Raw genomic sequence first — 12,028 nt, 5'->3', positions numbered from 1 at the left:
TAAGGTATAACAGCATCTCATTGATGTGATTACTTATTTCAGGGCCCATTTTCTGTATAGAAATTGAACAGAGCTTTTGTTCAGGTAGGCCAATTTTTCAAGCTCAGCCTTACTTCCGACACCTGCTAAGAAGAATAGAGACCAAGTCAGCCCACATCATCTTGTTGACCCACTTACAGACTTTCCATACCTTGATTTGCCTCAGCTGATTCCCTTCCAAGCAGTCAGCTGGCAAATCTCGTACAGAAAGGGAACAGTTATTTAAGCTGCTTTAGTCTGCCCGAGACTTCCTCCTGCTTCGCCTGTATGTCACTTTGCAGCTAGCCATCACCCTCTTTCCTCGTTTGCATGCTGCGTCTGACTGCATCAGTGTCACTTGTATTGTTGTTGTTGCTGACTGCTGTGTAACCTACGGGGTCTTTGCCTGTTTGTCTGCGTGCCAGTGGCTTCCTTTGCATGTACATGGAAGGGCATACATAGAAGTCCCAGAACAGCGTTTTACAGTTATTTACCACACGGTAAGTTGTAGCACAGCTTTGTATACTCATTAACATATTGACTTTTAATTAAGTTTTAATAGTGATGTTGGAGTCATGGAATAGCCTGTTCTGTCTTGGGGAATATATATTAGAAAACACCTTTTTTCTGGGTGGCCAATATAACCACAGTGATTCAAAAGAGAATGTAGCCAAAACGTAAATAAGTGATAAACACAGCCGTAGAAATTTATTATTTTGAATACCATATTTTCCGCACTATAAGGTGCACCTAAAAACCTCAAATTTTCTCAAAAGCCAACAGTGCACCTTATAATCAGGTACGCCTTATATATGGACCGATATTGAGCCACTACAGCAGGCGTGTCTAAAGTCAGTCCCGCGGGCCAAATGTATATATCTTATATATGCACAAAGTTTTAAAATGGGCCATTCATTGAAGGTGCACCTTATAATTCGGTGCGCCTTATATATGGACAAAGTTTTAAAATGGGCCATTCATTGAATGCATCCAGTGCACCTTATAATCCAGTGCGCTTTATAGTGCGGGAAATACGGTAAATGTATCATTTTCCAAGGTACTTGAAAATGTGGTAATGATTTATTTGACATGTGGCCACAAAGGAGGTTTTTCTGTGTTAGTTTGATCCTAACTGTCATTGTAATGCATTTGCTTGCCTGCATCCTTGCAGTGTGAGTGTGTGTCCTGACAGAAGGAACAACAGACGCTCCTCATTCACTCAATGGCTTTACAGCACTGAGGGACCTATCCATATTTAATATCGAGTCTTTCATAATTAACAGACCCAATCTTGGTGCTGTACTAGTAAAGCTAGGACATCTCTTTCATTTTTGCACTCGTACTTGCCTCATCAGTCACTGTCATTGCTGGTCTCATTCATACTTGTTATGACATGCTGAATCAAGCTTTAATTTTTATTTTCATGCTTTGGGAATTAGTGGTTTCTTAGATTTTGGCTTGGTAAATGTTCGATGAAGAAGAACAAATTACTCAATTTAACAATTCAACATGGACAATTTAGATTCTACAGGTAACATACTATTTTGCATGGTTTGGAATGTCAGAGGATGCCAGAATACATGGAGAAAGACCAAGTGAGCACAGGTAAAACATGCATACTCCAATAAAAAAGGCCCCAGGCAAAATCCAAACCTAAAACCTGTCCATCAAACCATCGAATTTGTATTCTGCTTATCCTTAATAGGCACCGGTTGGGGACCATCAACTTTTTCATGACTCATTTCCCTTGTTATTTTGTACTATTATAACTGTTATGACACTGAGGCAATTCTTTGATTTATATGACATGTAGCAGGAATGGGCAACTTAAACGATGGAAGGTACCGCAACTACTGATGGGCCACACACGTAATAATAAGATATGACAAAAAAAATGTTTTAAATACGAACAAAATGGTTTAAACAATCAAAATATAAGCGCAGATGTTTTTTTTAGTGCACAAGGACTCTCTTGCATAAATACCATTCAAGGATGTCACCAAATTGCTGAACAGTAAATCTACATCAAGTGCAAGAACTCCCTTTTTAAGAGTTCATTAAGTGGAAGAAATATTTTTTTCACAAATATTAACTCACTTCATATTTTAATATTATTCAAGTACAGTTTGATCCTGCATGTTTTTCCAAATCCCAAAATTATTAGGCCAAATCATGTAGTTGAGGAAAGTTTAAGACTCAATGCAAGAGCAATTAAAGCAATGTGTGCTGTGGACCCCCAGTCCATGTATGATTGATGCCCATTGAAATGCATTAGGATTTCTTTTTTTTCTATTTTTTGTTAAGCCAAAAAAGCCTTTAAAACCTCTGATAAATCTCCACAGTTTTTTTGTTTTGTTTTGTTTTGTTTTTATGAACAACTGTGGTTGCTAAACTTAAAAAATGATTTCAGAAGGAATTTCAGTTTCTCTGACCATTGTCATATGATGACATGTTAGGCCTTGGCATGATGGCTCCATCTAAATTCCACCAGATATTCCATGTGGGAATCATGAGGAATTGTCGGTTGCTTGTAGGAATGCTTCGTTGCCCTCCAGCAAGTCGAATGGTACGAGTTTGCCGTATTTTGATGTATCAAGGGAGATGTCAAAGTCATAACACACGATCTTAATGCATTATAGAGTCATCAACATTAATCAGTGTACTAATTATCTGGTTAAATTATAATTTAAGTAGTACATCTATTGAAGTTTTCCAAGCATATCAGATTGGAAATTGTGTTGCCTTCTCTTCCTCCCTCCTCATTTGCCTCAATCAAGTGATATGCAGCCATTATCTTCCAACAATTTTTTTAATTTCTGCCCCCACACCTTTAATCTCATCATTATGGCCTACCAATATAGCAAATATCCTATTATGACGAACGATCCTCAAGCTTCCGCCCTCACCTCGTTCTTTGTTCATATCCTTTCCAGCCCACTCTGCCCCCCTGGGATTTTGGTTAGTAATTACGGTGAATACGGGACACACTTTCACAACCCTTTTGCCAAGGATGCCTTTACAGAGATGCCAGCATTAGACTGCACACTAATATGTGTGAGACAAAGCAGTAGCTTACTCTGTAACAAGAAAACACTGAAAACTCAAAAAGGTGCATGCAATTTTCCTGCTATTAGTAAATTCATAATAAATTATAAAAAATGCTCGCGGACCAAGACATTGACTGCTCAATTTGGTATTAGGCAAGCTTACAAACTCTCTGATGTAAGCACATTTTATTCAATTTAACAAGTTCCCAAATTACTGCATATAATTAGATGCTTAGAGGGGATTATCTGATTATTTTTAGTTGAGTACATTGTGTAGTGGAAGCTAAAATGCTATGAATGAGAATGAGTCCAGAATTTACACATTATTATTATTATTATCATCGTAGTTTGTTGATATATAAGCTGAATGCACTGGACTATAAGACGCGGGTGTTTTAAATGAAATGTCCTGTATTACCAAAACAAAATATTTTTACAATCTCATCAAAATAATAAAAAAATTCATAGATAAGACGCAGAGTTCAAATCGTGTGCAAAAGGTCGCGGCTTATCATCTGGAAATAATAATTATTATTATTATTGATGCAATAATAATAATAATTCTTATTTCTTTATTGATTTTAAAGTTTTTAAATTTATTGGCAATTTTAAATGCTGTCATAAACTGGCGACCAGGGTGTACACCTCACCCCCAAAGTCAGATACTAGCTAGGATAGGCTCTAGTACACCTGTTGGATAAGCGCTACAGACAATAGATGGATGGCTGGATGGATGATGCCACACACTTGAAATCAGCCTCACAACAGAATGATTAATTTTGACCTCGAGCTCCTGAACTTCTATCTACCCACTAAACTTAGGTCTGAAAATGTTAAAGGTAATGTTTAAGAATAGGTATTTTTGTGATTCACACTTGATTTGATTTGACCCTAATAATGTCCTTCAAAATTCTAACAGCAAAGAGCTCTTAACTTACTGCGGACCTTGTAAGACAAAAAGATTTTGACAACAAATATCTGGCTGCTTACAAATTGTTTTTCATGTTGCAGGTGAACACTGACCATGGAGTATGTGAACATAAAGGTCAACCAGCATTTAAAAGTAATTAGGGGCAAAATTACCAGTGGGTAATTGAGTTAGAAATTGCTCTAATGTACTAGACAGGTATACCTACTAATGACATTCAGTAAGCAAAATGGTAAACACCGTGTGACCGGATTTCAAGCTAATGCAGTGAGAAGGTACATAAATGAAATAAGCGTGCATATAAATTAAAAATATGCATCAAAAATAAACTGTGAAATTCAAGGCACCAGTCCCCTCACATAAACAGTGTGCACACAATCTAATGGTATCCTCTGACATTCAAATGAGGAGCTTCAAAGGGTTTAGCTCAAAATACTTCTGTTTCTGATACCTTAAACAACTCCCCGAAGCATTGAAATGCTGATGTACACGTACTCATATATTTATGCATGCACGCACACTTGCTTGAACACCTCGCACCTCAGCAAAAACACACTGATTGGTCCCAATGCAGAGACATTGAAACTGCGATTTTTTTTTCTCCTTGGAGATTCTGCATAATGGCACATTTATTATATTTTTCCCCGTGTGCTTAAGTTGTAAGCGTTGTTTTCATACTGCAGGTGTCCCATAATTTATATATAAGCCTAGCAGTTCACGAGCATTGCACCTATTCCTCGTAGTAGGTATAAAAGGCATTTGGCATCAGCTGGATATATACGAGTGGAAGAGCGACAGCGTTTCAGAGTTTCAAAATGTTCGCCGTTCTAAGGGTGACAATATGTAGCCTCAGTTCAATTTCACACATGCTTTGCCCTAGAGCAAAGCCATCGGGGTTGAAGCCAGATGCTGACACCTCCCGGGCTGCTCTCACTCACCTTCTTTGATTTCACACAATACCGCGCAGAGTCCAACACAAAAACTCACCTCTGATCACATCTGAAAGGCAAGGAGTGTGTTGGTTCCTGGAAAAGAGGATTAAAGTACCCAGCAGGCCTATGTTTGTGCATAGACAGCGTGAGCACACACTTGCATCAATGCGAGAAAAGCAATCTCAGGACACTTACAATGCTTACAATGCCACTTTTGGCAGCACAGATATGCGTGCTGATGAGCAGTTCAAACATGCCCTTCTGCAAACAGCCCAGCTTGAGATGGAGCAATAAAAGTGCACTAGTGCTGCCTTTCAAACAAGCTGTGCTGGTGATGCCCATTCAATGCTGGAGCTTCTGCTCTGTTGACCTTGCCGCATTTGAGGTTCAGCTAGTTAAACAAAGGGTGAGATCTGAAAATAAATGCCTTGACCATACCATTATCCTGGTCTACAACAAAGAATATTTTATTTATTGTGCCACCCCTTCCATATTACTTTTCACGTATTTTAAGTTCTTGTTTCTCCATAAAAAGGTGACACTCAGTGGCTTCAGATTCCACTGTATAAGGACAAACACATTTTCTTCAAATGACACTCAATATGTCACTTGTGAACCGCTCGCTGCATATTCTCCATGTCTTGTTCTTTTAGCTGTGGTCCTCTTTTTTTTTTTTTTAATCTTTCTCTCAGTCTGCTTCTTGCTCTCCTCTCATTCCTTCTTGGAGACACTGCTTGTGAATTATGTATGAACTGGGCTCTGCTCAATTCTTTGGTGAGGGGATTGTCAATACATGCATCCGAATTGCCACTATTGGGTTTTGACCCAAATTATGATAATATCGCCAACACATCACAATGTTATCCTGGGAGAATCCGAGATGTCTGTGTGTGTTTGTGCACAGAAGATGAACATATTTCTATACAATTCTATTTTATGTATTAAAAAAATCCATGTCAGAGTACAAGGGCAGTTGGGGAAGTAATCAGGGTCAGCAGAATATAAACTGCTGCCTCCACAGTTTGTTGTTTGTTTCCCTTGGCCAGTGGAGCAGTGTGATTGACAGGAGGGCTTATGATGAACCTCATGTCTTGCATAAAAAAAGATTGATAATGTTACTGCTCCGCAGAGATAAAATGTGTGTGCTCTGTCGATGAGAGAAAAATAAGAATGGTTACACTGTCTACATGGCATGCTGTCTCATTGCATTATAGATAACAAATAATGAAAACCATTTTTAGGTGTTAATGTTATATTGACTCAGTTGGTGTTAAAAATACCACAAAACAGTTTCAACTATTTCCCTTAATAGAATTTTCCATAAATTTAACTAAAAATGAGAGTTAAATTTACTATAAATGTATCTTTTTAAGGCTTTTGAGTGTAACTTTTAGAAAGAGTGAAAAGATCAACTATAGGTAATTAAACACTTTGAAATATAGAGGTAGGATGTGCACTCAAAAATAGTTCATTTTAGGTTTCAGAGAGTTTATTCCCAAGACTCAAATTTGCATTTTGTGGTTTAATGCAGTTTTTCCCAACCAGAACGGATACAAATTGAAAACTAAAGTCTCATGACTGGACAATATCGAATGAGATTCTTGCTTCTTCCTGCAGACATATTAGTCATTACCATATTTTATAGTGAAGGTGATTTTTTGTCAGATTCATTTCAGTCGTCTGGCATAGCACACCATGTCTTTCACAGCTCCTGCATATTTAAGTTAAGCTGAAGTACATTTCGTCTCATTTAAAGTCATGTAATTGCCCTCAAAGTTAAAATATTCATCAGACTCAGCACAGTTTTAGCTACGAGTAGTGCGAAAGCCTCCTGCCATTCTTGAAATAGTGCATCTTTAATGGCTTGAATTCACTCTCTGTGACACTTAGTGACTTTTCATGTTTTTGGTAAAACTGTCACATCATGTCGTAAAATTTGTTTTTTTATGAGAGACGAGTAGTACAACTAGTTGACCTAGTCAACTAAAACTTGTTAAAAATGGTTGACTTTCAATTAAATTAAAATTTCAGGCAAATATTTATTGTGACAAACTACTATTTTACATACCATGATTTCTGGACTATAAACCGCACCGGACTATAAGCCGCATCAGCTAAAATTAGGGGAAATGTTTTGGTTTTCCATATATAAGCCGCACCGGACTATAAACCGCACGGGCACGTGAGTTATTTACACAGAAAGACAGGCCACAGAAAGTCTTTTTAAAGTTTTATTAACATAACATGTTTGTGTTTAATTTTTTTATAAAATAACTAACATTTGTTAACAAACACTTAACATTTGTTTTAACCAAAGTTAAAAAACATACGAGTAAAAGTCGCGGTAACAAAGTAGCAACAGCACAAACAGGGCTGGTTAGAAAAAAAATAAAAATACCAGGACAAGAGGTCTAGCGCGGGGGGCGCGTGATGCCATAGGCCAGCAGGGCGAGAGCTGAGACGTGACATAGCCGCACACAAAGGAAAAATGCACCGGCGTGCAGAAACAACAACAGCAACAGGGACAACAGCAGTGAGCGTAACCGCGCACGTATAAAAAAAAGTCAAGGATTTGGGACAGCGGCCGGCAATGAGCACGAAGCGTAGGGCGTGCCTCTGAGCAATGTGTGGATGCCCTCGTGCTGGGCTGTCGGGGTGCGTCAGCTTGCCAGCACGCAAGAGCAGAGAGGAGCCGTGACACTTTAAAATGTTTTAAAAAGTGTTTGAAATACAACAACGTATTTAAAAGTACAATAGAGTGTATAAAAATAAAATCGTAAAAGTCTTGTGCCGATGCACTCGCGCTGGGCCACGGGGGCACGTCAGTCGGCCAGCACGCACGAGCAGAGGGGCCAGACACGTTTACACTTCAAAAAAGGTTCATAAAAGTCTTGTGTATATTGTAACAATATATTTACTCATATTTATTTTCTTATTTATTTAAATAAATAAGACTGTTTCAGCAAGTCACTTTGACTTTAAAAAAATTACTAAAGTGTTTAAAAATACAAAAATTATTTAAAAAACAATAAAGTGTATAAAACTACAATAATGGTTCATAAAAGTCTTGTGTGGACATTTTATATATTTACCGTAATTTTCGGACTATAAGTCGTGTTTTTTTTTTCATAGTTTGGGTGGGGGGGCGACTTATAATAAGGAGCGACTTCTATGTGTTTTTTTCAAAAATTTAAAAAGAAAAATGAAACCGCGATAAACAAAACGCGATGTAGCAAGGGATTACTGTAATTTGAATTTCAAGTGACGTCAGCAGCGCGGCGCGGCGTGCGCGGCGGTTGTTTACAAAAAGGACAAAGATTGTTCACGGGATGACGAAGGGCCCCACGTACTACCGGCATCATTAGCGGAGTGACAAGTGACACGGAGGATGAAGAGTTTGAAAGATTTAAGGATTTGGAGTGACACAGAAGGTTTGAAAAACTATTATGGCTTTTACGCACGCCCGGTCCTATTCTATGGAGCTCTCTTTCACTTCCGTGGATGGAAGTCTGGGGCCGGCGATCGGCCGGGTGGCTGTCCGGGGACGGTGGATGGGGCTCGATCATGGCTTTTAGGCACCCCCGGTCCTATTCTATGGAGCTCACTTACACCTCCGCGGATGGAAGTCTGGGGCCTGCGCTCAGCCGGGTGGCTGTCCGGGGACGGTGGATAGGGCTCCGTCATGGCTTTTACGCACGCCCGGTCCTATTCTATGGAGCTCTCTTCCACTTCCGTGGCTGGAAGTCCACGACGCCACACGCCTGGAAGTTTGTTTTGTTAAATAAAGAGCCGTTTACCAAACCCACATCTTTCCTTAAAATTTGTTAACGCTACAATATAGTTATATACTAGATATGTGGAATAACGACGAGGCTGACGTCAGCTGCTCATGCGCGGCGTTGTTGACATAAAGGACGAGGAATTTGATCGATGGATTTAATGATTTGGAGTGACACAGATGGTTTGATAACATTATTGCTTATATAATAGTTATTTGATATCTAATTTATATATCGTTATATGGGCCTGTGGAATATTTTGAAGTGCAAGCGCCGTCAGCGGCGCGCACGCATTGTTGACAAAGGACGATCGATGGATTTAATGAATTGGAGTAACACAGATGGTTTTATTAACGTGTCATTTATGTAATAGTTTTTTTTAATAACTATGAATGTTACGTCAGGCCCGTTCTCAGCTCTTCGTTTGTGTGTATGTCACGTTAGCATACCTATCGTTTAGCCTGTTGTTCCTCGTTCATGTCTGGTCCTGGTGTTGGATTTTGTCGAATAAATGTACCCCCCAAAATGCGACTTATACTCCGGAGCGACTTATATGTTTTTTTCACGTTATTGGGCATTTTATGGCTAATGCGACCTATATTCCGGAGCGACTTTTAGTCTGAAAATTATGGTGCACTTATTTATTTTCTTTATTTCCCTATTTATTTAAATAAAGAATGTTTATGAAAATCAGTTTGACTTTAAAATGTTTACTAAAGTGTGTCACGGATCGGAATGGAGCAGGGCGACCAAATGCAGCTTGGACCAGGGTTTATTGACGAAAAAAAAACTAACAGACTCGGTAAACTGACATAACTCACGAACAAAACCAACAACAGGACTGACCGACAAAGACGTGAAACAACCAAACAAGGTGACATTAACAATGATCCGACAGGGAGTGACACACAGACAGGACTTAAATACAAGACAGGTAACAAGAGGCAGGTGACTGAGATTACAATGATTGTGAGGTAACACAGGAGGGGAGGGGCGAGTACACAGACGCGGACAGAAACCATGACAACCTACATATAAAACAACCAGGGACGAGTTGTGACAAAGTGTTTAAGAATACAAAAAATATTTAAAAGTACAATATAGTGTTTAAAAATACAATAAAATACAATAGAGGTTAATAAAAGTCTTTTATGGATATTGTAACAATATATTTTCTCTACATCGTGGATTTTCATCTCTCGCGGGTGGTCCTGGAACCAATTATCCGTGATAAACAAGGGATTACTGTAATTTGTTTTGCAGTCCAACTAGATTACAATTTATTTACTTAATTATTCATTATTAATTAATTATTCAAATTACATAACATGAACCTTTACTTTTCAGAGTGTTATGTTATGGGATGCAGTACTATTGACCATGCTTGTACGTGACTGCACTGTGGCATGCTATGATGGATGACAGTCATAAGTGCACATGGCATTAACATTTTAAGTTGAACTGTAACAGCTAATGCTAAGCATTGTTATTCAATAATGCAATGTGTCAAATGGAAAGTGCAAAACCTGGTTGTGTGTCAAAAGCTGATTGTCAGTTTATGTCATGATAGGCATGCATGATTGAGAAGTAGCCATAATGCAAATTATACATTTTTGTGGAAATATGATATAGAAAAACAAAATCTTAATACATATAAATTTGTTACTGATCCATTTTTGAAGGAACCTTTCCTATGACGTATTTTTCACATAAATCAAACAAACTGATTTACAACCCAGGTATGTTTGTTGAATACTGAATGTTTCAATGCTGCAGTACACAAAACTTAAGAAATACTGGTTTGTTTTTTTGAAATTGTCTTTTTATGTGTAAATTGCTATTTCGGAATTGTATTTCTATGAGCAACAAAAGATGTCCTCATTTTCGGTCCAGTAAAAGTGAGAGTATAAAGTATGAAAATAGCTTCATTTATTTTCATACTTTGAAATATCTACTTACATGCAACAGAAGTATGGCCACAGACAAAGAGACTGTGCCTGCCCTGTCTGTACACTACATGCACATTGGTATATTTTACATAGTTTTAGTTTGGTATTCATCAAATATGTTTGCTTCCATGTGTGGCAATGACACAATCTGCGAGACTAGTACATTTGTCCAGACAATGCAAAAGCACATGTCAGTCATCCATTGGGTATTGTGCAGAATGACACACCAATATTGAGCTCAAATTTGCTTGAGGCTCCAAACCAGGCAAGGGTAGACATAAACACATAAATACACATAGGCACACCAACCATCTGCCACCCCCACCTCCAGTGGTGCTGAAACACAGCCATTCTTCAGCAGGGACTATGCAAATAACTGACATTATCTACAGATCACAGGGATGACACTCTTTCCTCAAACCTCCACAGACGGTGGTGAGCCAAATGAGCTGTGCTGATCTCAAACAATTTCTATCTGTGCTTTTGAAGAATGACAGGCTGATAGGCAGGTCATGTATACAACATCTAAGTGCAAATCCAGAAGTTATTTTTATTAAGTTGTACAATCAAACTGTGCATTTTTAAAAAAAATATTTTCAAAAGTCACACAGTCACAACAAATTACAGTAATTTAGAAAGGGAACAAATATATTATATAATATAATTATCCTTAGATGAATGTTGCATGAAGTAGGGAACTAAGATAAGTTGTTTACAATATTTATATGGTGAAGTAATTTTGACTTGAGTCGTCAATAATGTAGTGTCTTGGATTGAGCCTCCAAACTGTCCTTGCCCATATTTAACTACCTCATTGGAGCCAATAAACTGCTCCTGCTAAGACCTTGGTTTGCCTTTAAGGGACCCACATGAATTATAAACCATCCGAAGGGACAAGGCAAGAGTTTCCATCAAGAGAGGGACATGAGGCAAAGTGATTTGAGCCATCATCCAACAATAAAACTAAAGTGGCTATGATGTCTCAAGAGACAAAATTTGCAGCCATGTACCTTTCTTGGGCAATATCTTCAAACTCTGGCCTTTTCTGTTGCACTCAGCTACAGGTCTGTACAGTTTATGTATATTTACATTATGAAGGATAGTGATGTCAGTTCTGCAGTACATTACATATTATCAAGAAATTAAGGAAACTTGACTGAACTTTCAGTTGTCGGTCTATAATGTACCAACTATTTTGTAAACATTTAAGAGACATCCAGCAGGCCGTAAAAAGTTGTGTGCTTTTAATTGTGTGAGTCTCTGCTTGTGCATACTATGTGCATGTGTGCGAGAACGAGAAAGAACGAAAAAAGTGATGATGACCACAGAAAAACTTTGCAAATTGGGGCAGCATCTGGATAACTCATTACAGAAT

General features: G+C 38.3%; 1 long non-coding RNA gene across 1 annotated transcript in view; it reads left to right on the top strand.

The window, feature by feature from the left end:
* Positions 1-334: 334 nt before the first annotated feature.
* The window catches only part of LOC148395009 (uncharacterized), a 106,924-nt gene continuing 95,230 nt past the window's right edge, over positions 335-12,028 (top strand). Inside the window, exon 1 of the long non-coding RNA XR_015859445.1 lies at positions 335-518. This is a non-coding gene — a long non-coding RNA (uncharacterized LOC148395009). The remainder of the gene's footprint in view (positions 519-12,028) is intronic.

Source organism: Syngnathus floridae, chromosome 7 (genome assembly GCF_059516105.1).
Source record: "Syngnathus floridae isolate MCC-2025c chromosome 7, RoL_Sflo_1.0, whole genome shotgun sequence".
NCBI lineage: Eukaryota > Metazoa > Chordata > Actinopteri > Syngnathiformes > Syngnathidae > Syngnathus > Syngnathus floridae.
This window is presented reverse-complemented; position numbering and strand designations above follow the sequence as displayed.